The following is a 25,801-nucleotide window of genomic DNA, read 5'->3' on the forward strand; positions in this document are numbered from 1 at the left end:
CAGAAGCTGTTTCAGCACTCACCTTTGCTCCTACAGAGCACAGAAACATCACAAAACCTGGTCCCGAACTTGCAGAGCTCTTCCTTTTGCTGGCAGACCCAGCCCTACCATGAGACAGGAGCAGTGCAAGGCACTGCCAAACCAAGTCATTCCCAGGTCTGCATAAGCAATGGAAATTAAAATGGTAAAGGCATCTGTTGTCTGTATAAACTGCCCAAGCACAGAGCAGCTAAATTTTGAAAACCAAGCATCATGTTTTAACAAAACACTGCTCTTCCAACAAAGTAAAAGCCAATTCTAATTTTAAATAAATTGCAGCCCTCAAATGATTGCACTTTCAATGTTATGTCTTAACACTTCAGAAATAAAAGGTAGAAGCTATTTTACTTATCAGTCCACAAACAACCTCATCATCTGTAGAGAATTGTTAAGTGGGAAAACTTCTTTCTCCAGTATTAGGAAGATCCACACTTTACAATACAATTACACTTTACAATACAATTATTACAAATCTTAAAAGAAGCCCTGGTTAAAAAAGATTCCAGCATCACAATACTCCTAGTTCAATTGCTACTGAACCTCCTAATGTGATGATAAGTAGCTCAATTAGGTAAAGTTTTTTGCTTCTTAAATGAGGTGTGATGGAAGTGCAGAGATAAATAACATTTCTAACTGAGAATATAAAATGAGTTAAATACATCTGCACTGGAACTCAACATGAAATAGTTGTCCCACCTTATGGACATTTTCAATATGTCAGATACTATTTGCATTCTAAATGTGAATGAAAAGACAAACACTTTTTGAACCAAAAACTTCAGAAAAAAATCAGTTAATGTCAGAGTATTTTGCTTTGTTATGTTCAAAACTCTGTCATTTTACTTTTACACTTTGACTTATCTTTGGTATATATTACATTTCCAAACAAAATGTAATGAAACTGAGCTTTTGGGAAATTATGCAAAATTCTGTACAAAGAAAGTGCAACTTTTCAAAGTGTTTTATACGTTAAAGGTAGCCTGTTGCAGCAAATTATTTCACACTTGACAAATCCACACATTTTGGAAAGAATAGATTTTGTCAAGTTATTTTCTCTCAACTCTCTCTGATATCAATATGTCAAGCCTGTGAAACATCAGACCGTGTGAAGCTATTACAAATACTGCATGTGTAAATAAGTATCTCCATCTAAATTACTTCATACTTTTTCACACAAGAAATATAAATGCAACAATAGATCAATCTGACTGTAAATATCTAAATATGTTCTTTAAAAGCCAAAGGAATGTCAGATACGATTTATTTTCAGCCAGTGCAAACTGAGACATTAAGTGGCAATTCTACTTCCATTAGCTAAATCTGGCAAATATGCAACTGTTTAAAGGCATTGTCAATAGCCATTGCACAATTAAGTATTTGTACTGATGCCTTATTAAATTACCCTTTTCAAGTAGGCATAATAAACTAGGAGTTCACTGTACAGATTTTCATGGTGAAAGTCCAGATCACTGGAAAATTTATTTAAAGAGAATGCAGTCCACTGAGTAATGAAGTAAATGTCAAATGGTTTTGGGCAAATAAACCTGAGTTGCCTTAAAACTTTTTGGCAAATAGAGCTGAAGAAGACATTGGTAATAAAAAGCCTTCAGCGTAATGGTTTTGATTTCCTGAGTTCCCAAATAGACTTTCAGATGCAATGCATCTCCAGCAGCAAAACCTACTTGGTGTGGCATGGAGATCAATACCACGGGCAGTCCAAAATGGCATGACAGAGCTCGCACCTCTGTTGGCTTAGCCATAGCTGATGCTATGGGGACCTCGAAAGAGCCCCAGGAGCTGCAGGAAGAGGTGGCTGTCAGGAGCACACGCCCTGCTGCCAGTTACCCAGCTCAGGGTACCATGTGGGAAGGAAGTAAAGTAAAATTGTTTTGCTCCAGTGAATTACTACTTCCCAGTGGCAAGGTACACCTTTGAAGTTCAATGTCTCTTAGGATGGGCTGTCCTTGTGGTCTCAAGGTTGCTTTCCCTCCCCTGACCAGCTGCAGAGCTGTAGGAAAGGCAATCCCCATCCGTGGTGCAGGGCAAAGACATGAGAAGCCTCAGCACAGAGCAAACGCCCCACACCAGGAGGCTGCCGGTGAGCCCCTTGTGCTGGCTGTCAGGCTGATGGCCGATGCAACCATGTCTGGACTCCATGGGTACATCACTCTGTCCCTCGGTTGCCTACATGGCACATCAGCACCTCAGCTGTGCTTTTTTTCCCCCAAGGATTTTGTCCTGCTTGCTCTTCCACATGAGGAGCAGTGGTTTAACCCATGTGCTAAATTTTTGAAGACTCTTGCAATATTTCTTTTTTAGCATTGTCTGCTGCCACAAGGTATGGAGATTTACCATCAGAGCCTTATCCTCGTGCCAATTTGCCACTGCTGAAACGAAAGAGCGATGGCCACAGAATGACAAGATGTTTCCCGTTGGTAAATTGGGATTTTGCCTTTCCAGACAGGTGCCGGACTGGGCTGCCAGTTTCTTTATACGCAGCGCAAACGAGCCAGGCATGCATCCTCCCAGGCTGCAGCTGTGTGCTGGGCTGCAAGTGACCTCAAAGGAAGACAGGCATCGACATTTGCTAGCAGATTTTGGGTTGTTGCAACACAAAAGATTCATCTTAAATGCAACATCAAACCACTTCCAACATCCATCATTTCCTCTGATATATCATATAATTTTTAAATATTTTCTCACTGAACGTACAAAGAGTTTCTTCTCTAAATGGCTTTATTCTGTTGTTAGCCTCAGCCTGATGCTTTTAAGAATGGCAAAGTTGCCACATCCAAACTGCTATACACAGGGTTGTGAATTTATTCTTTTAAATTATGGTTTAGTATATTTAGTCAGTTTGTTTTATATCAAGCATTTATTTAAGTGGTTTTCATTGTATTGACATTTTATAATGCCCTCCTAATATTCTTATTATTGATTTTAATACTGCAATGGTATTATTCATGGTGACACCTATTGGAAAGCAAGCTTCAATTATATCAATAGATGCTATTATTATAACATTGATAACATTAATATTTGATAGTGGCATAAAATGTGATGCATTGGCAATTAACTCATTAATGTAGATATCATTAACCAAAAATGTCAGAGTTGTTTTAATGATTTTTCCGTTCCTCTCTTTTAACAAATTCTCTAATCACTGGCTTGCTTTTGTATTTTTGGAGGCATATTCACCACGGAAGTTCTGACAGCTAAATAACGTCGTCCCCTCTAAACAAGAACGGGCGGGCTTTCAGGGCTCGGAGGATGCGCTGGGTCCTGAACCAGCAGCATTAGCAGGAGAGCCAGGAGGTGCACCTGCAGCACGCAATAGTCCAAAATAACAGATTTACCAAAACAGAGCCTTTTTGCTTGTTGCTTAGCAACCAGAATTGATCCAGCAAAAAGTCACCTGACTCGGGGATTGCTGGTGGCAATATTACTCCATCATTTTTCTTTTTCCCACTAAACTGATGAAGGTTCTATCAGAAGCAGCTATTAATTGTTTCTTTCTCTTCTCTCCAGCCCCTTAATTATATGGTGGAAGCAGTCCTGTCACTGCCACCGATAGGAAGAGAACGTTGTAAAGCTTAAAAAATTAACAGACTTATTCAAATCTGGCTCGATCTAAGAGAGCAAATATTGCAAGCCACAGCTCACTGTCATCGCTGCCATCCCAAAATAAGAAATGGAGCGAGCTGCTCATATAGCAGCAGAATAACCATTTTTACCACACCTGCACTGATGGACAATTTGCAGTAATCTTTTAAAAACCACAGACTAAGAATACTTGTTGTTTTGATGACTCAGTTGGAATTCACCACCACATTTGTCTTGCTTTCATCATTTCTAAACATTAGCATTTTCATCTGTTGACCGAAAGCACTTCTGGTCCTCTATAACATATATATAAACCACTTTTGATCTTTTAAAAATCCTCCTGTCAACCTGGAATCACACAGCCTCTTACATTACCTTGTTCTTGTCCTTAATGGTGACCCGCAGTGAACTCTGCACTCCATACTTTCAGATGTTCAACATCCTTCCTTTGTTAAAAGCTGCTGATCAAAAAGGAACATTGTGCTCTCTGTGTTTCCCTCTATAGCCCCTCACAATCATTTACAGGAATTACACTAAAACACAGGGTATGGACAGTGCAATCTCATTTAACCACACACCATTTTTTGTTTTGCTTTCTATAAGACTTAATTCCTTAAGTAAATATGAAAAGAAAATGCATCTTTGCACTCATCCACTTGGGCCATCATGGGCAGTCAAATACAATATCGCAACCAGGAGTGGCAAAATATTAATCTGCAAACACCTAAATTGCCTTTTTTTCCTTTGAAATGAACGTTGTGTATAAGCTCAGATGACATTTGTCCTTTTAAGAAGTGAAGAAATGTTACCTAAATGGAGCATATATCCAATTTCACTTTTCCTCTGTATCATATTCAGATCTGGTAGATGGGATTTGATGCTGTTTCCCATAATGCCCCCATGGCTTTTTCTGTAAAAGCTTAACAAGGACACAGCATCAGAGAGTCTTTAGTGGCTAATACCCGACCCCTTTCTCTCACATTACAGCTCCAAGTGACCATTTTCATGGCAAAAGGTCACCACCATCCCCATCCCCATGGAACCAATGTGCATCAACCTTCTAACCTTTGCCACTGAGAGATGATAGCTATTTGGGCTGCAATCCCTTCATTACAGATGGTCCATATTTTATATTTAGTGTGGAAGGTCAAATTTAGGAAAGCAATTTCTCTTAAAGCTAAGAGTTCCAATAATCCAAGATCTTCTATTGGCTTATGGGTGAGTGGACAGTAATGGGCTTATGGGCAGCTCCAGATTTTTTCTCTTCACCGGGGAGGGAATTTTGTCAATCTAAATTTTTAGGATTGGGTGGCCACCATTGTTTATTATTCAATGACCTCTTATTAGATTGTATCTGAGCACACTGCAGCAGGCAGAGAGTATTCTTATAAGCAGGCTCGCAGGCTGGATCAATATCTCAAGACATTTACAATCTTCTTGAAACAGATTAAACAATGCCATTTTTTTATTCTGTTTTAAAGATTATATGCGATCATACAGTTTTGATAGCGACAAAAGCATTCATCCATTATTGTTATTAATCACAATGGCTAATCAACTGTTCAAGCACTTTGCATTTGAATACTAAGAATACCTTTGGTGGAGATAACCTAGCACTTCGCGGCAGATCACAACAGGTCTAAGTGAATCCTGAAACCAACGATAAAATACAGAAGATCAAACTCCAAAATGTTAGTTAAAATATATCTGCTCTAACTGCATTGAAAGGGGAACACTATGATTCAATTTTTGTTTCCTTTTTGTATCCATTTTTTTAAACCAACCCAATTACGATAGCCGGACTACTGCAAGTATTTATGCACATGCTTAAATACGCAAACCAAGTCCTGAGCCAGCAAAACCTTTAAGAGCTTTTCTATGCCCACTTCCACTCAGGACAGCATCCAAGCATGTGCTTTGCTTTCTGGTAAATGACAGATCCACACGTTGCTTTTGGTGTTTAAGGCAATAGTTTATAATCCATGACACTGCTGAACGATTCTAGCTCTTGATGGCCATTGCAGTCTGCCTCACCTGGCTAACATCTTTCTCAGCCTTGCAAAACTATTTCAAGACACAAAAGCAGTTTTGAAGCTGTCTGGGAATAAGCAATTTAAATGTTATTTTCTGTTGTCTGTATGATCATGTTCTGTATTAGCCACAAATATTCACAGCAACACTAGTGAAAGCTGAATTTGTCCAAGGCAGCATTGAGCAAAGCTCCCTGTTAAAAAAACAAAGCCTGCTACAGTCAGGGAACAGAAGCAAGACCAGGTCTCCAAGCCACTAAGAGCAAAGAGCCACTCCTCCTTGTGGCTTCTGGCTGCTGTGCAAAGCATCATTAGCTTAAATCTGTACCCTTTACACAGTTTACAGCAGTACTTTTCAAGTTTCCAGCTTTCTCCTTTAATAACAGATCCATAGATTAGAAAAGGAGACCCTTAGGCTAAAAACTCAAGTTATCTGACAGACACTGCAAAAAATGAATGCTATTCATGGTGAAAACCCTAGACCCGAGACAGGATCACACCTGATTTATGGAACTAAATTTCAAATGTTTATGTGCACCTACGTTTGTCCTCACCGCTTGCCGAAACCTTTCAAACAGGATTTCAAACACGTGTACCTATTCTGCTGGAGAGCTGGCCATGGCCACACGCTGACCAGGCACTGGGCTGGAGCCCACAGCCCTCCCCTGGTGCAGGGAGCCAGCCAGCCCTGCGCTCACCTCGTGCCACAAGGGGACCCAACACCCTGCAGCTTGGTGAGCACACAGGGCTTGTGAGAAGGAAGGGCAAACGTGTACATGCATTTGAGTGTCCAAAGACACAGTGTTAATGCTAGCAAGGTTTTAAAATAGCACCCAGCCTCTGCTGCCAGGCACCTGAGCATTGGGAAGAGTCTGCAAATTTACTAGACCCTCCATGTATCACAGAGGGGGCAAATGAAAAGCACATGCTAAACGCCTTCTTCAGACCATCTTGATCTGTTAAGCGAAAAGCTGCAAGGAGCCTGTGCCACATGTTTTCCTTGACAGGGCCTGGAAACACCTGCAGCTTCAACCCGGACATTTGGAGCACATGAGGTGGGAACTGGTGGTGATAATGGTGGTGGTAATTCTGGAAATAACACCAGGCCAATCTGATCCTTCATATAATCCTGCTCTGATCAATGGGGTTATCAGGATATTTTGAAAGGCAAACCTGGCCAGCTTTGCACTGCAATTTTATAGTGGTGCAAAAAGAGTCAGTTTCTTTGGTCTTTTTTAAAACATCCTCCATCATCCTTTTACCCAGGTAAAGATGTGCCTGCACAAAGCAGCCCTTGTGTACATGGAAGTCAAACTCACTGTGAGGCTCTGAAGGAAATGAAGGGACGAGAACTGCCTTGCCTTTGTCAATGCTTCTCTGATGCCGTTTTTCCTCCTTTTTTAGGCTCAAATATTGCAGCTTTGATAATATTTGTGTACGGCACTTCTGCTGTTCAAAGCAAATGTAACACAGCAAATTCCTATAGATTTTGCCTTCAGTATTCTGTTACCCAGAAACTAAAATGCTGTTCCTCACCCAAATGCAACCTATGGTTGGTGCCCTTAGCTATGCCTGCATCAAACTTAATAAATGCATTACATAGGTTTTAGGGCTCCGACTCATACTTCTGTTGCCATCAGCTGGGTACGTTACTCGTCAGCGGTACCGTGGGGCCCTGGATGCAGGCACTGCAGGGACATATCGCACGCTTACCCAGCCCTGGTTGCGCAGTGCAGACACAGCCTGGGCTGCACACTGAGCTCGAGGCTGTCTGCTGGCACAGGAGGGGTCTTTCCATTTTTTCCCACTATTATGTGTTATTTGCACAAAATATTCAAGTGATGTGGAATACTTTATTCTCTTTGAACATAATCGCAGAACTAAAATTTACTTCTATGCACTTTGTGGGACGGAGCTGGTCGCGGTGTTTGAACCCGCGCAGGACCTAACATAGCAGCGTCCCAGCTCCTGACGAGTCTCTTGTCAGTTCTGATACAGTATGGCAATTTCTTTTTTTTGTCTGTTACTCTTATTGTCAATGAACATTCTCTGTAAAAGCTGTACTGTGAAACTAAAACCATCTGCCCTGCACTTACAGACACATTCCTGTTTTGGAGCCTGCACTGTAATCTATTATAGGTTGTAGCAGTTAATATTAAAATGCTGCCCTGTGAATGTACGATGGGTGTGGACAGAACCAATTTGTTTATACAATTGTGTTTTGCCACAGAGTAAATTAAGTTACGGGGTATTCATCAAAATTGAATTACCACAGTACGAGCTAACAATTTTCCAAAGACACTGTGACATGAGCACAAAGCAGCCCATGTCAGCCACGGGGAATCGCTGACGTTTTGCGGGCTGCAGCTGAATTACTTACCAAAACGATTAGACAAAGGCAATCCTCAGAAAGCTGGAAGTTGCCAACCAGTGGAAAACGGTGACAAGTGTACAAGAATGTTACTTCCTACTTAGAGGAGCTAGGAGAAAGGAGAGAGACGTGCCGTGGGTGGGACACCAGTGGAAGCAGGCAAAGGAGACGTCTCAGGGCAAGGAGGGTCAGTGTCCTAGGAGGGCAGGCAGGACTTCTGTCCTGAAACATTTCTGGAAAATCAGACTCTTGGTTGACTGTTTACTGATCATTTTTATTTTCAGAACTTCTATAATGAAGTGGAGAAAGACATATCACATTTCTTTGCATGAAACACAGAGGGAAGTGATGAAATGATTGTGTTTGAGCAAAGGAAATTTAGGACGGGCATATGGCAAGTGGAAGTCATAAGATTTTTTAGCCCTTTACTCTTTTTTTTTTTTTTTCATTTACATCTTTACTCAAAGAAGATGATTCTGGAAACTAAATAAAAGCATGTGCAGGGAGAAATCACCTTCTAATTTAACATTTTCCTAGAATAAAATGTTTTGTTATCCTCAATTGAAAGAAAAATGCAGCATAGAAAAACCTGCTTCAGTGGAATTGTAGGTAACTAAAAAAGGAGTTCCAGGTGTAAAAGAATTTAAAGAGCACTGAAAAGTTGCTTTTGGAAAAAACAAACCAACAAACAAAAGTTGAGGGCCTAGTATCTCTCCCCCTTAACCTATTTCTTTTAATAATAATTCATCTCTCCCCCTTAACCTATTTCTTTTAATAATAATTCTATAACACCTCACACTATTCTAAGAAAACAGAAAATGAAAAAATTTGCAAAACGAGAGATGTTTCCCTATGCTTTCAAAGCAATAGAAGATTCTCAAATATTTGTCAGAAATCTTTCTCTTAAAAAATTACAAGATGATGTTTTATAATTCAGTCTCTAATAAAAGCCACATTTCTGGCTGAAAAGATACCTTGGTCGAAAGTATTGTAGCCAGCTCTCCTTGGGCAGATGAGTCTGCGCAGTCACTGGGCTTGGGGCAGAGCAAAGATGGCACTGCCCATTGCCCCGCACTCCTGCAGGACACTAGCTGGGCCCCGTGCGGATTAAACCCGAGAGTGCCAAGTGGTGCCCAGATGTCAGCCCCCAGCACGGACCCCGGGCAGCCCCTCCCTCAGCTGGGCTGCCTTGGGGTGACAGCGACCTCGCAGTCACACAGATGTCCCCGCTCACTGCGAACTATGTTGGGTTTTTGTAAGACTCTTCATTACAACAAAGCAGTTGCGTTTTTGTTTTCATTTCAGTGGGCTGAGCAGGATTGCTTCTTCGCTCTGATGGAGATGGGCTTATACTGCACAGTAAATTTTACTGGGTGCCATGCAGGTGCCTCAAGAGATGTTGACTGTGCATATTTACATAAATCTAAAAATAAATAAATATACTCACAAACCTCCTCAATCTAAATATGCCAAAGACAACTAAAAGATCTTGAATCAAATATTAATGTTAGAGATTTCTCCAGCGATTTTGTAAAGCTTCCAGCTACCTTTATTACACAGTGTATAATGCACTGTCTTATTTTAGTCCTGAGCTATCAGCAGTACTACCTTTTTGATGGCCTTGAACTGGCTTAATAAAACTGGTCCTCCTCTGAGTGCCCAGGCACGAGCACTTAAGATGGAGACATGCTAGTGCCTGCCTGCTGCGGCCATCGTGGCCAGGAGCTGCCAGTCATGAAAGGCCTGTTCCTTTGGCACGGGTAAGTGTCCCCGTCACTTGCCTCATCCTGAGATGTAGGTGAGAGGGCTGTGAATGCTTTCCGCTGTATCAGAGATTTGTCCTCAACTGACATTGGCACACACCATATCTATCTGTTTTTTCACTCACAAGTTTTTTTTTTTCTTTCTTTCTTTTTGCCTTCTGCAGTTTCCCCACTATTAAACGTACCGTGTAGTTGCCTCTTTCCTGCATGGTGTCCTTTCTGCTGCATTGCTGTAAAGCTCCGTGCCTCATGGAAAGGTCTCAGAGTTGTGTTTTCTAAATAAAAGAGGCTGTGATATTACACTTAGTGGCAGCAACCGCAAGAGAAAACGAATCTGTTTAGAAAGAATCCCATGCAATTCCCTTGCAAATATGAGATTTGCAACATCACTATGGGAACAAAACCAAGTCACTGGGCTTTCTAAATTTAATGAGGTTCAAATGTCCAAGGGCACCATCTTTCAGGGGGAGAAGCAATGTCAGAGCGTGCAGAGAAAGGATAGTGTTTCCTTAAGCAAAGGAAAGAAAATATCTTGAAAGAGGTTCACCCCTTGAAGTGAATCAGGTGAAAGTTAGTAGTAAAGAGTGAAAGGCAGGCTGCTGGGAACGTTCACAGGGGATTAGATTCTTCCACAGATCGTGACTTTTAAGTTCAATCACTGCAATATTATTTACAACAGTTATAGGCCAATATGGCAGTATATCAAGAAGGAGAGTGATTCATCAATTCCAATGCTGCTTCTTCCAGAGATGGAGCTGCAATGCAGCACATCACAGGCCACAACGTCATGTTGGAAGCAAGAAATCTTTTAACAGAGAATGATGTAAAAGCTACTCAACCAGCTTAAAAAATCCCATTGCTTCCAGTGAGCTTTGGAGATGGGCTAGAAAGGAGGCTATTGACAACAGCTGAATTTGCCAGAACTTCCTTTTGCTGAAGATGGCATCTCTGGTGTATTACTAAGACCGAAGGAATAACCACTTACACCTTGGAGCTGTTCAGAGCTCCCCCCACAACTCAGCCCCTGGGGGCAGCAGAGTTTTCTCATCACCCTGTGGCCAGGGCAGGCTGAAGCTAAAGCCTCCTCCAAACTGACTTCAATTCATATCGAGTGTTTGCAGCTATGCCAGCTGCTTCAGTAGTAGTATACAAACACAAATCTAGACCACTGCCCCCCATGCAATAGCCAGGCAATATTGCTTCCTTCAGCAAACATCCAAACTTCCTTCTGTGCTTGCCTGTGCCCTTCCCACCTGTGACAAGATAGAAGTGGAGCTCTTTGCAAGCTCCTCATGTATGCAGATGGAATTTACCATAAAGCTCTAGCCTGGGCTGAGTCTTAGAATCACTCAATGCATCACCCACACACCACTCAGGATTTCTGAAGTGCAAGACACTGCTGGAAATCACATGGTGTCCTCTGAGAAAGATACACTGATATGGCTCTGCTTCAAATACAGAATATTTAAACAAATATTTATAAATATTTAAATAAATATTTATATATTTACAAATAAATATTTGCTAAGGTAAGTTCATACCTTCAATCATATAGTAAAAGTGAATGCGCAGTCACCACTGTCCTTATGCTCTACCATTTCTTCTCTAGATAGCTAAGCTTCTGTTTTCTCTGTTTGGTGCATAATGCACAGCACTGCAAAGCAAATACGCGAATGTTGCACCTTGCTTGAATACCTCTATCTTCTGCTAGATAGCAGCAGATGATCAGGTGTCTACAGACAATTTGTCAGCAAAGATGATGTGATGATGTGTTTACAGGTTCTATCGGAACGCCTGTTGTTCACACAATCATATTTGCTCCAGAACAGAGGTGCCACAGCAGTACCTGGGGCAACCCCCCAGGAACCTCAGCCCAGTTGCTCCCCGTGTTCCCAGCAGTCAGTGAAGTGCACAACACTGGGTCCAGAGAACAGAACAAGTTCTCCTGAGCTTGCAGAGCCGTTTCTACCCTCACTGACAGCTCTGTACCAAATGCTTAAGCGTGAATTGATAATGCATCTCCCCCAAACTGGTCATTTGCTCCCACACACAAAAAAGAAATGTGTAATAGTGACATCTGGTGATGCCTATTTTGCTTATACACACACTCCTCTTTTCCAAATATACTGAGTTTCACTGAAAACTCCCAACCTATGCTGATCAATGATAGAACTATAAAACTGAACATTCAAGCATAAAAAATTTAGATTGAGGTCTTATTCTTTGCTTTTGCCCCTTTTTTTGACACTGCTAACCCTCATCAAATGGTTAACTCACTGCTGTCATGTTCAAAGAGATGCATCAGATACTGCATGGTCCACCTGGAAAAGGAATTTGTATCTAGATGCTAATATAAAATGAAAAGTGAATTATGCTGCCACCAATTACTGCCTGCTTCTGTGGTACACGTTACCAGATCTAAGAACCTCATATTCCTTGCAATGAGTTCTACAAACTCAATGGTAGAAGACACAAAGATATTCTGGTTTAAAAAACCACAACACCCAAGCCTCCAAATTTTTGGTAAAGTTTCTCTGCCAAAGAAGTCCAGAATGACCTTGTTTTTGTATTAAGATGAAAAAAAGCTAGATGTGTCAGGAGGATACCAATAATAACCAATCCTATTAGACACTGATCCTCACCTTCCCAAAGTATTTGCTGGGAAGCGCAGGGATTATCATCAGATACTGCAATGTTCTGGTTCTGTAAGTTATCATTTGTGTCCATTATTCAATTAGCTCACCACTGTGGTGGAAATCACTACTTCTTTGGTAACTACACTATGAGTCAACTAGGGCACGGACTGTGTAAAGTCCTATCGGAAAATCCTGTAAAAATTAGGTGATACAAAATAAACACATCATTCTGACTCAAAGGGGAGCACTGTGGAAGGGGAACTAGTTTATAATTTTTATTTATATATGTTCATGAAAGAATGTGCGGAAAAAAAATACCATTTTTTTTTTAAGTGGGGCAGCGCTGGCGGGCGCTCAGGGCACTGCTCAGGTGAGCAAAGCTGTGCTCTCAGAGCATGGCGGATGTCGTAAAGATGGGCTTCTAGTTGACAAGCAATGGAGAAGTCACCCTGAATGCTTGTTGCAAAGAAGAGCTGAGACAGGGTCATTAATGACAATTAATCATTAATTAAACCCAGCACGATACACTGGAAACAGCACGCCAGCAAGTCCGTTCTCTGGGCAATCTCCTTTAACTGGCTCACACAGATGTTGTGCTTCCAGTTTGAAAGACATGTCACATAGTATGATCCCAAGCCACTCAGTAAAGTTGTGGAAGCAACAATCTTTTGGTTGATTGAATTTTCACTTAATTTAATTTCATTGGAAATCACAGATGGTGTCATCCAGTAGCTAGAGGCTAAAAAGGGGCACTTTACAAACTGAATGAAAAACTTATTAAGTTATAATAAGCAGCCAAAGCAAATGGAGGTGAAAACTTTAGTGCAAACATGCTTACTCTACATTCAGTGATATTAAAATGGAATTTATTTTTATTTTAAACTTTACTTATGCTCATGGTAAAGCAAATAACTATAATATGATGCAAAACCTGGTTTCTGGTAAAAGAGACTGGAAATAGATATAAGGAGCATAATAATGCTAAAATGTGGATAGGTTAGAATGTCTTGAATGTAAAAAGTTTACTTAAATCACCTTTTTTTTTTTTTTCTTCACCGGTCTTTCCTCATCTCTTAGTGAAGCACTCCCCAAGTCCAAATGGCCAGCTCAAAAGGCACTGACAAGTGTCCCCCGGCACATGCACGGTAGAGGACATTTTATCAGCCTGGAGTCTGGGTGTTGTGTAACTCTTCTGCCTTTCCAGTATCAGCTGACCATTCGTTATCAAAATGACATAGTAATTACTCAAGGACACTGTGTGCTAATCACTGTGCATATTAGCTGGGATACAGCATGTCTGTCAGGGAAAATTTGAAGGGACAAACTGATGCTTACTTTTTCCTCTGTGTAAATTGGAAAGTGAACATCTACCGTTATTGGAAATGGAGAAAATCTTTTCTTGTGATTGAAAAGAACATTGTTGCCCCTCCTCTGATTTTCTACATCATCATTTTTGGAGAAAGGAATCATAAATTTTAAGATAATCCCTGCTCAGAGATGTGTTATTTATTCACCCTGTTAACAGCCATTTCCTGTAATCAGTATAAACTGATCAATCCATAATGAGAATGGAGCCAGCAGCTTCCTGGCCAGGGATGAGTCTGTGTCTCTTCTGATCTGGAGACATAACATATTGGAAGAGAAGACCACTGAATTCCCACATGCTCAGCAGTGAGAACACAGCAGCTTTCCCCTCTGCAGGTAGGTTGCTAAAAATAAGACATAAGAAGACAATAGTTCTCAGGTCACATGTATTATTACTGATGGAAGAAAAGAGAAAGTTTTCTAATATATGCTTGAATAATTTATTAAATAATTCTGACACTAAAAAAGTGTTTTTCAGTCTCCACTGTAATGTACCTGCTACCACTAACGGATAATGCTTAAAAGCGGATCCACAAATGTATTAAGAGCAATGATTTTTGACCTTTCATAGAAAAATGCTCTTATTAGTGCTGTAAATACCTCTGCTGAACACGCGGATGGGGGTAAAGTACTGAGCAAATGAGATTTAGTGAAAAAAAAATGGGATCAAATGGTGCTTTGTTCCCACGGAAGAGTAAGCCAGTAAATAAAGCAACAAAAAATCCTGCCCCTTGCTTCCAGGAGGCTCCATGGGCTGCCCTCTTGCAGTGGTACACTAGCTGGGGGGCACAGAAATCATGCTCTTTTAATGACTGATGCATGATTCAAAGTAGGCCAAGAAGCGGCTGAAATATATGCTGAAAAGAAAATACTTCTTTATCAATATGTTGAAAGCTGGTATTGTTATATCTCTAACGCAGATTTCGGTTTGCTGGAAGCACAGCAAATGAAGACCTCTGGTCCACTCATCAGCATCTCTAGTTTTGTTTATGAAACAATCCCAGATTTCTCTCTGCCTTCTTTTCTGGAGTCACTATGTGGGCTCTGAAATATAAGGGGCTGAGAGAGTTCCTACAGTCATAATGTTTCTTATTTAGAAGTATTAATTACACACGTACAGGAAGTCTTCCCCACCACCCCAGGAAATGCACACGGTTTTTACATTGCTGTTGTTTAGATGCTGAGATTTTACTCTTTAAAAGTTGTTTCTTGTATGTTGCCAAGAGACATCATGGTGCAAAATGTAAAGCATTTCCATCCAAACAGTGATGGAGCAGCCACCTCCAAACAAATAAGATGTAAATTTTAATTGATTCCTTTAAAATGCTAAGGGCTTGATCCTGCAAGAAGTTTTGCAGGTGTTTGTATTTAATATTCTGACTTGTTCTGCTGCAGTTAATAGTCTTTGTGGATAACTGGCATGAAGTGTGTATGTATTTGCCAGAGCAAACTTTTAGGAAAGCAAACAGTAGTGAATAAAGTGAATAAAGTTCAATAGTACCAGCTTCTTTTTCACTCAGAATTTAAAATAAAAAAGAAAACTAAATGCCAACAATACCATGCTGATGCAGAGTTAATACAACTGCATAATCAATTACCAGATACGAGAATGCAAAGCTGTGAGAATCACTGTTACTGTGGCTGCAGTGGGCGATTTGACCATGAAGCAGTACAGTGAATATGCAGCTTTGCTCCTCACATGTGCCCTGTAAAAACGGGAAAATAGACAAACTAGATGAATTAAGTTTTGCATTAAAACCTCTACTTTTGTATTAGGTGTTTCTTTTTGTAATACCAGTACAGCCACAACATTGTAACAACATAGCTAATCATGAGTTTTGCACAATACAATCATTGTTTCATCTGTGCTAATTGCACGTTTCATCTAATTCAATGAATACAGAGAAACTTATCTACTCCTTAATGCTAAAGCAGAACTCCTCGATGCTGCTGGACACATTGTTTACCACACTGTCCACTAAAATCATGCCAGAAATTATGTTACTGAATTTTTACTGACAAAAATTCACAGTAGCATCCTAGACGTAGTGCTTACAGCCTGGAACCATTGCGCGGGTGTCAGGGAATCTGGGAAGGACCGGGTTGTTTCAGGTCTCTGCACAAATGCTGCCGAGGAGCAAACGCTGCATTACATGGCTGCCCCGTCAGCTTGCCGTAACCTCTATTTCTATGCACAGATGTGCACTGACTTTCTAGGTTGAAAAGTGCCATGAGAATGAGAAGAATTATTAATACTGAAATTGTGAGCCAAATAACTTATATCCTGATTTTTCATCAGTATCTTGCAAAATGTCCCCAGCAGCAAATGTTAGAAGTCATGACATTAAATGTTTTTAGAGTACACTCTCTTTCTAAGAAATAAGACTGTCTCAAAAGTCACTGACAAAAACTCCAGCATACCTGAAAGGGGCAGGATGTGCCTGTTAGTTTTGAGAATATGTGCTTCATTTCAGCTGTGCTACCCTTGATGAAATCTCCTCTGATGAATCACAGAGGCCAGACGCGTTTCACTTGTTTGCCAATGAATTTGAAAGAGGACTTATAGCAGTTGGGAGTGTAAACACAATTTGATTTTAAAAGCATTCAGGAATCATTTTAGAGTTCCCCTGAGGTTTCTGTGTTAACCCAAATGGATTTTGCTTTTTGTTAGAAATCAGCTGCTTCTAGAAAAGCTTTGAGGGGGAGACAGGTAATGTGGCACCTAGTCCTATGTGAGCATTTGTGCACAGATCTACATTATAACCCCACTGTAAACATTAAATGTGCTTTTAAGATAATGAAAAACATACTCATAGTAGTTTTTTAAGTCTCAATCACATCTACATTACACGTCTACTTTAGTTCGCTATAAATATCCTCCACCTTTAGACTGACAGCCTTGGTCTAACTCTGCACACCTGCGGCAGGCACCTGCTCCGAGGCTCTGACCCGCACGTTGGGTCCCGCCGTGTCAGTGCTTTCTGAGGTTGCTGCGGGAAGAGGCCAGGGGTTAATTCTTTTCCTGATAAGATGTAGCTGTTGGATCCTCGAGACTAGGTTAGGCTAAAGTTAGAAGCATGCAGGAAGGTTTAAAAAAATAAAAAAGCAGCCTTCCCACCTCTATCCAGTCCACCTCCTCATCCCTCTGAGGTGGTCTGGGCTCTCTGCAAAAAGCCTGCTGTGACAAATGGTGGCACCTCCCCGCTTCCCACCTCCCCGTCCATATTCAGCAGCATTCAAAACATGACGGGAAACCTACATAGAAACTATTTGCCACTGATGAGCAGTGCACGCATTTTTCATAAGGGGTTTTCCTTTTCCTTTTTTCTTTTTCTTTCTTTCCTTTTTTTTTTTTTTTTTTGCTAATCATGTTTGGAGACATTTCCCCACAGAGAACCACTATTTCCTAGTAATGAATAAGCTCAGCACTTGTGAGTTCAAGCTGGCAAATTGCCACTAAACATTTATTATCTCTGAACTGCTGCATGAAGAGTCCAATGACACAGCTCAAGCAAGAAAAGAGGAAAACAGAAAATCAGGAAAGGTACCAAGTTTTGAACTTCTGAAAGAAAGAGAAGCCTTTGAAGGACCTTTAATTTACAAAAATGAGGTGAGGGTTTTTTTTTTGGCTCTTGCTGGCTTTTAGGATCAAGTCCTCGATCTATTCAGGCTGGTCCTACAAACTGAGGTGCTGCCATTGCCTTCGACAAAGCTGTAGCAGTGCTCTCCCATGAAGTTGGTGAAGGACATGACTGCTGGCAACCCCTCTGCTCTGACATGTCCAGCCGAGCGCTGAGGGACAAAGGCTGCAGCCTGGCGGTGCAGAGAGCCGCTGGCTCCCCTAGGACCAAGCACTCCTGAGAGGAGGGGTCCTTGCGATGGCCAGAAGCATCAGCAAAGCCCCTGCATGATTAGTGAAAAAAAAAAACAAAGAAATTGTCTTTCTCACCCAAGTGCAAAAGCTGATCTCGATGGAGGTCTCTCACATTGTTGCTCTCTACAAATTTTCAATTGCTTATGCCAAATCTTGGTCTAAATACAGGTGTAAGGGAGCACTCACCTTCTGCAATTTTTTATTAAATCCACACTTCAAAGGGATTCCAGTTGTGGCCTGTCCCTAAGGAAAAGATAATCTAACACAGCCCTTTACCATAATCCACAAAGAAGAATGTGTGGGAATAATGTGTTCACAAACTACTGACACCAGAATCAGATTTTGCTCTGCGTTTGGGCAGCACCTGTCAGCAGAGTGTCCTGACCGAGGATTTAGGCCTCCAGATAATGCGGATGAGCCCAGGCTGGCTTCCTGCAGCATCACAGCAGCTTTTCAGAAGATAAAGAAAATAGGAAAAGGTTCTTTTCAGAAACAAACTGCTGGAGGATTGTTTTTGAGTAGCTAGTGATGAGCAGCCCAGATATCAGCTGACAAATATTTACTGCAGAACTTCCACGAGTTAAAAGCTCATTTCTCTTAAGTAGCTGGACATGGTATGTCTTCTGATTTTTTCTCATATGCTCTCTCTTCACCCCCATATAAGATATCCTGGGAATTTTACCAGCCTTAACCTCTTGTTTCCCCACGGCTCTACCCCAGATAGGTGTTGACCTTTGCTAAGTGTTCGAGCTGCCTTTAATGAGGAAGGATGTGTGTTGTATATAGATCTTCCCAAAAATCCATGGAAAAAGGCAGTTGCCCAGTAACAAAGGGCCCAGTTCAGCTTCTCTTGCTCATGATAAGCAACATCCCCTCTTTCAGACGGTCCTGCTGCTCCCCTCCTCCTACCTGAGTAAGTAAATATGACGGAACATGGATGAAGCACCAGGCAGGGCAGGGCTCTCTGCAGATGGTCTCTGCAAGGGAGAGGGATCACAGGGCTCTCCAGCAGACCTTGTTTACTGGGTAGCTGATTTTCCTGATATTTTCCTACAGTCGTCTTTGCTGTACAGTGACATATGAGGCAGACACTTGACCTATGCCTGCTATTTAATTAAATGCACTTCTCCACCTTTCTTCTTTGCGTCTGTGTCATGAACTGTGTAAGGATAGACAAAATACAGTGTTGTTAATAGGCAAAACTTATGAAGCTTAAATGGAAGATTTGGCTGGTTATCTTTAATTAAATGGGCATTAATACCATGCAACATCCTAACTCCGAATGTGAAGGCATTAAAATAATTAACTGGTCTAATCTAGGTTTAAGAGGCTTGAAAAATATCTTGAAAATAGGTGCCAGCATGATAGTATATCCTTGCGAAGGTGACCTTAATGCTGCACATGGAAGAAACATGCAAGCATCCAGTCCTTTTGGTACGTTTAGCACATGAATATGTACCGTCCCTTCGGTCCTACACTGCGCATTGCATCACACCTCCAGGAGAGCTTTGATGCAAAGGCAGGTAATACGACAGCTAGTGCTAAGTGAGGATTTGTGCATTTCCACCAGCCCTAGGCTGATCCGATGGTTTGCATGCGTTAGGTGCATGTCTGATAAACATCTTTTGGTGAGATAAAATTATTTCTTCTTAGACCACAAAACTAAGGCAGACTGAAGAAAGCTGCTCAGGTCTTTCCCCACAGCTTTGGATACCAGTCTTGGAGAAACGGTATTATTACACTGAAATGTGCTTTCCACTAGAGACCTTTATATTGCTATTACTAGACCACAGTATTTGCACCCACTGAGCATATGCATTTTAGACTTTTAGGAAAAAAAAAAAAAAAAAGGATCCTTTGTTTATCGACCTAAAGAGAATAACAAGAAGAAAAAGCATGGCCAGTTGATTTTACCCACCCTCCCCGAAGAAGACCTGTTGGCAGCATGCATCTGTTCAGGCTGGAAGGTCATCAGCAAACACTAAGATCTAGTAAATTTTCTTTAAATGGAAGCTTAAATTCTGAGTAAATTAAACTGTGTCCATGCAAATCACGCTGCTGTTAAACAACAAATCCTAAATTATAGTACATAAAATCAGTCATTAATGCCTGGAAGCTCTGATCACAGTATTAACTCTGGGATGGAAAAAATCCAAACCACTATAGCTAAAATAGACAGGAAAGGAAAGTGCACCTCTAAACCCTGTTGCAATCTCAGCTGCCCAGTACAGTGGCAATCTGCAGGATTTTTGTCTTTATTTATCAGACTGCATAATCTAATTATCTCTCATTAGTCCAAAGCTGATTATTTCATTTATCTTTGTATATGTGACAACAAAAGGCTCTCTTTAATTAAGCAGATCAGCAATTAGCTGTTGTTTTATAGGCAGTTTTAAACATCCCTGTACAAATAGCATGCAGCATGATTGTAATCAGATGCTCAGGGAAGAATTGTAGATGAGGACATTTTGATTTACAGCCCCATTTAGTTTAAAGCTGCGCTGGCAAGTCTAACTCCAAAAGCAAAGGCTTATGAGATATGGCCAAGTTGCCGAGCAGACTCGGTGGAACAAAGCCTAACTGAGATCTGCCAGCGAAATTTAGGAGATCTGCAGAAGAGACTGTCGTGGGCTGACACAGATGAATATGGGAACTCGGTTTCCATCAGACAGGATTGTTCACATTCAAACTCCATGGTGAAACGGCAACAGGCATGTTTGACTGTGCAGAGCTCTGTTCAGCTAGAGCAATCAGGAGTGTCTGTGCTTAACTGAGAGAATCACTTCCCATTTGTGATGATGTTGTTGACAGCAGTGGATGATGCAAGAAACATGAGAGCAACTTGATTTAGTCCATGAAGTATCCAAAAATGCAGAGCAGCAAAAAGGTTGGAGTTCAGGTATCCTTCCAAAAATATTTGGGTGAATTCCACCACCAGCGATTCCCTCATCTCCTCTGAAAAAGGCCTCTCCCAGTGGGGGGCCAGTTCTCCTTGTTCCTGGAAGAAGAGGAGTATGTAGTCACTGCCTTCCAGTCCTGCACTACGGATATCACAGCTGAGCCAAAATGTCAGAGCAAGTTTTTGTTTAACCATCACAAAATTCTGCATTAATTTTATCAGCAAACAATTTCTTGCATCTGGCAAATATGTATGTATCAGTACGGCTCGGGGTCTGGAGAGAAAAAAAATGCAGAAAAGAAAGAAGAGCAGGATTTTCTTTCCTTACAGTAATTTGTGAACATCATGAAGTTTTAATTTTAAGACATAAGTGCTGCATTAAGCACAAAGAAATTAAATAGGATGTCTCTGGTAGTATAGAGAGAAAGAACAATGGATTGGAATGCAAATCTCCACACAAACTCATATTTGTAAGCATGGGTATTGTCCATTACTTGAGAGTAGCTCAATTTAAATAATCAATTTGCAAGAGAAAACTGCTGGTGCATTTAATATACTGAACTTCCCCCACTGGACTGTGCTTGTGACCTACTCTGCTTAAAATATGGAGAAATTAGATTAAACAAACTAGAACAAAACAGATGCTCCTTTCTTTACTTCATTTTGCAATTTCTTGTTTCTCAAAAATCACCTGGAAAATTATGCTTATTTATGTTGATACAATTTTCAAAATATATATATTTTTTGCTTTGCCTAAAGACGATTATTTTTTATGTTTTTCGCCCTTACCTTTGGATGGAGACATTATAATTTTTTTTTTTTTTAACAGGAATAACTGTGATATTCCAGCTAAATGTGTGGGTTGCTCTCAAACCTACGAGGAGGTATTGGAAACTGTGGAAGAAACAGGAAGGTCTTTCAGTGCCCTTTGGCCCTCTTTCTGCTAATAGAAAAGAGATTTCTCTGCACAGGACTCCTTTGCAAAGTATAATAAGCTTGGAGCAATACAGTGTTATGAAGCTATTTACCTGTTGGTAATTGGCAATTAAGCCCAGTATAAAAGGCTAATGGCAATTCTCTTCTGCTTGCAGTGTAAGAGGTACAAATCTTGCTTGAACAAACTGAAGACATCTGTGAAACTCCCTGAAGTGAGTCATGAAAAGGACATAACCTCTCAACCACTTGCCATGAATTTTAAGGGCAGAGTCCCTAAAAACCATAGATGAAATCATGAATCTAGGGCATCTTACAGTACAGAGGGAATTCACGTTGATTTGTATGGATGAGATAGTAGCAGTCTTCATCTAAGTGCGGGGAAACAGGTAAGCTGGTCCCAGGCTCCTAGAGTCCTGATGCAACCCCACCATTGACTACAAACGTCGCTGGGAGACTTGGATGATCCTCTCTGAACAAGGTTTTTATTTAGAAGAAACAAACCACATCCAGTAGCACTCCTCTCAACACTGATAGTAGGGACAGAAAAGGCTAACAAAAGACTGACAAAAAAAGCGCTAGAAGTGATTACTGAGTGGCTGTTGAACACACAGCCTAGTGAATAAGAAAAGGCCTTCTGCAGGATGTTTTTTCCTTCATATTCTGGCCAAAACACATCTGTAGAAACAGTGGTTGAATCCCACCTATTCTTTCTCTTATCAAATGTGGTCTTAAAATGAGAATAATGCTCCTCCACTGGGTATATTATGGGAAGTCCCATGGATGATTCAGGATTACACTATTTAGTAGGTACACTGAGAAGCAGGAAAATAAGAACAGAAAGAGAATATCCTAGATGGATGATAGCATATTCTCTGAGAGAGACCAGTGGAGCATCAGGCAGCCTGGACAGTCTGCAGCTGCAAACTTCCCAAAGTGGTGACGTGTAGGAAAGAGCTGCATTTCCATGTCACCTCACAGGCACAGCTGTGGTCACAGCTTCATTAAAAGCCAGAAATGACAGTCCTGTCTCAGTGTTTGTGACCTAAGGACACTGCTGCTAGACACCTCCTAGAAAGAGCAAAAGAGATGTGACCCCAGCTCTTGGCCCCTACACAAAAAGATGGCAGAGAATACTGTAATGAAGTGCTGTTAACCCCCTTAAACAGTATTTTCCTCTTTGTACTATTAAATATTGGTCAATATTGAGGCAAAAAAATCCCTGACTGCACTATGAAGTCAATATGAATTTGAAGTTACCATCCACAAGAACAGCTTTAAATTACGGCAGAAGAGAGAGTAGATTGAGCCAAGGGTTGTAACAGCTGAAAACCATCTATGCAACAAGAACAACAAAGGTAGCATCTTCTCCTATCCCAAAAACTAGAATAAAAATAAAAGTTCTGAATGACGTCAGATCTCACTGGACATCTTGGGATGGAAGCCAGGGGTCTATAATACCTGTCGCACAGCCTTTTGCTCCACTGGCTTTTGCTTCTAAGCCAAGGAAGTAGAAGCAAAACCTGGAGTCAAACCAGTGGTGTGGGGCTGCTGGGGGAGCCGCTGCCTTGCTGCTCCCTCAGCTGACCCGGGAGCCAGAGCTTGGTCCATACTTGGCTACCCCATGAACCCACGGCTCCTGCACCTGGCTGGAGAAGACAGCAAGCTACATTTAAAACAGCTTTCAGTCCTGGATACCACATCAGAAGTGAGCTTCATCTGAAGGGAAAGAGTATAGCTGTGAATTCCTCAAGGTAAATTATTTTGATGCCAAGAACGGCACCACCAGCTAACTAAGTCTTCTGAAGCCTGTCTGCCCTTCGTTTTCAACTTCTGACCATTCACTGGCTTTTACACTTCTGAGGTACTTCTGTCTCATAAAATGCAAACGAGGAGCCTTTCTGAGGCACGTAATGTCACCTTATGTTACTCTAGTCCACTGGACCACAACCCAAACTTTCACTACAACACAGGTTTGCCACTGCTGGCTACAGCCACGTGTTTCTTATGCTTCATTTACATTTTGTAATTCTCACAGGCTCTGAGTAATAAGCAGACAAACTGGCCAACAGCTCTAGGACAACTCAATGTGTTTTTTTTTTTTTTCCTTAAAAAAAGTAAAATGTGAAGTACATTGGCTTATTTCTGATAAATATATATTGCGGCATATAGTTTTTAGGACCTGAAAAACCTCTTGCAACATACAAGAACAGTTTGAAGGTTAGGACTTTACATTTGTACTTTTGCAATAACACGGGCAACTCTTCTGCTTCCCCTTTTGCAGATGAAGAAGCTGAGTGGGTGATTTTATGACCTTGTCTTTATGCTACAGTAAGAGACTAGCAGAATGGGAAAAGAAGCCAGATTTCTTTCTCTGCATTCCTTTCTTCCCTCCTTCCTAAAATACTCTGGTTCCAGTTTTATCATTAAAATAAAATAAATAATGGAAACCACACATATATGCGACCGGCACATTTTGGCCTTTTCTCTGAATCCATTCAGACACACCCACCTGGATGGGAGGCGCGGAGCAGGAGTATGGCTTGATCCTGGATGAAGCTAGCAGAGAGCTTTGGGGGATTTAATGGCCATTCGGTGGTCACCAGCAGGCCTAGGCAGGTACAGGTGCTGGGAACACTGGTCAGGGATTGGCTTCTGCCCTTATCAGTTGGCCCAAATTTATCTTGGCAACTTTTAAGAGCTCTACTTCAATGGAAAACACCTATTTTATCCAACACTGCCTCCATGTTTTATCCTGGATTTCACATTAGTTTTGTTTGTAATATAAGTGTATTTGAAAAGCAGCTACTTTCAGCACAGGGCTATTTTTAGGTGGCGCGTGGGACTTCAAAAGATAGAAATCACACTGTCTCCTATTTTTTTCTTCTGTTGCTCATGCCCTCCTTACTCCAAAATTACAAACATCCATGTGCAAAAAACTCAAACCTCTTACTGACCTACTTCTTCAGAGAAAAACCTGCCAGCTTGGCACTGTAGGAAAAGTCCACTGTGAAGAGGAAAGAAGAAAAACTGTTGCCCTCAGCCAGGGGCTGAGGCTTTGTCCTTAAAAGGTGGGTTTCATTTGTCAGTTTTCTGGGACAAGCCCCACAAGTGTGCAATGAACAGCTTTTTGCACTGTTGTTCAACATTTCCTAAGGCTTTCCTAACTTTGTTTTTCATGCAGTTAATTACTCTGTGTTACATCTGATTTTTCTCATGGCTGATTATTCAAAAGGTAGATAAGGGAAAACAAGAAAGTGCAATGCACTGTAGAAATCTACTCTGGTAAGCAAAGGTGAATCTTTAAACTTCTGTATTTCTTTTTCACAAAATAAAGATAATTTACTTTTCTGGAAGTAAGATGAGCTCAGTGTTGCAACTGACACTCACTGTATTGATTTCTAGCTCCCATATCTGTAAGCTGAGCAACATGTGTCCTGGCCTGTGATAGCTCCTGCTGCCAAAAAACACAAACCAAAACAGCTGCCCTTCCAGTTAATAATTATTCTTATTATCAAACAGCAGACCTAGAGAAAAATGGCTGGATAATAATAATGTGGCCCCAACTGAGCCTAAACATTGTTTTGTTGCTGTAAAGACAGTATTAACTGTTAACTGTAAAAAGAGCTATGATTTCCATGCTTCAAGTGTCTTATAGGTATAGTAGATTTTTTTTTTTTTACATTACAGAGGCTTCTGACAACATTACAACGAAGACAGAAAAACATACGCAGAGAATGAGAGACATGTCAGAGCAGAAAAGCTCCTGAAACGAGACCTATTAGCTAAACAGCAAAGACGGAAAAAGCTGTACGCATCTTCAAAACTATTAAAACCAAACTTTTTTCATTACTGCTACTTATTTATTTAAATTAGAACTTTGTAGAGCACTATGGTTACAGGTTCCACTTGCAAGGGACTGAGCTTCTGAGTCACAGACCTGGGTTTTCCATTGAACTTAAAAACCCAGAGGAGGTGAGCAACAAAAAGCTCCTGAACAGACCTAGACATTTTACCCATGCTTTACACTACACAGATTCTCAAAAATGCTTTTCATCGAAGATGCTGAAGAAGAACTAGTACCTATCTCCTTTCTGGCTGTTGTTTTCCAAACGCACAGGCCTATTAACCAAATCAGCAATGCTTCTTTTGCATATTTTTCAGTGTCCTGCAGTGACTGTTTCAAGGGAAGACAAACATTCAAAGGTTTCCTATCACCACTGCCTATGTCTAGCTTGCTCACTTGGCTTGAGTTCACCCAAAACTTTTTTTTTTTTTTCCCTAAGGA

General features: G+C 41.0%; 1 long non-coding RNA gene across 1 annotated transcript; it reads left to right on the forward strand.

Annotated features, from left to right (window-relative positions):
* Window positions 1-13,188: 13,188 nt before the first annotated feature.
* Window positions 13,189-24,019, forward strand: LOC308200915. Its single transcript, XR_013955910.1, has 4 exons — window positions 13,189-14,143; window positions 21,410-21,565; window positions 21,672-21,728; window positions 23,798-24,019. It is a non-coding gene; the product is annotated as an uncharacterized lncRNA (long non-coding RNA).
* The last annotated feature ends 1,782 nt before the right edge of the window (window positions 24,020-25,801 follow it).

This window comes from Anser brachyrhynchus (assembly GCF_964034855.1).
Source record: "Anser brachyrhynchus genome assembly, chromosome: 11".
Lineage (NCBI taxonomy): Eukaryota > Metazoa > Chordata > Aves > Anseriformes > Anatidae > Anser > Anser brachyrhynchus.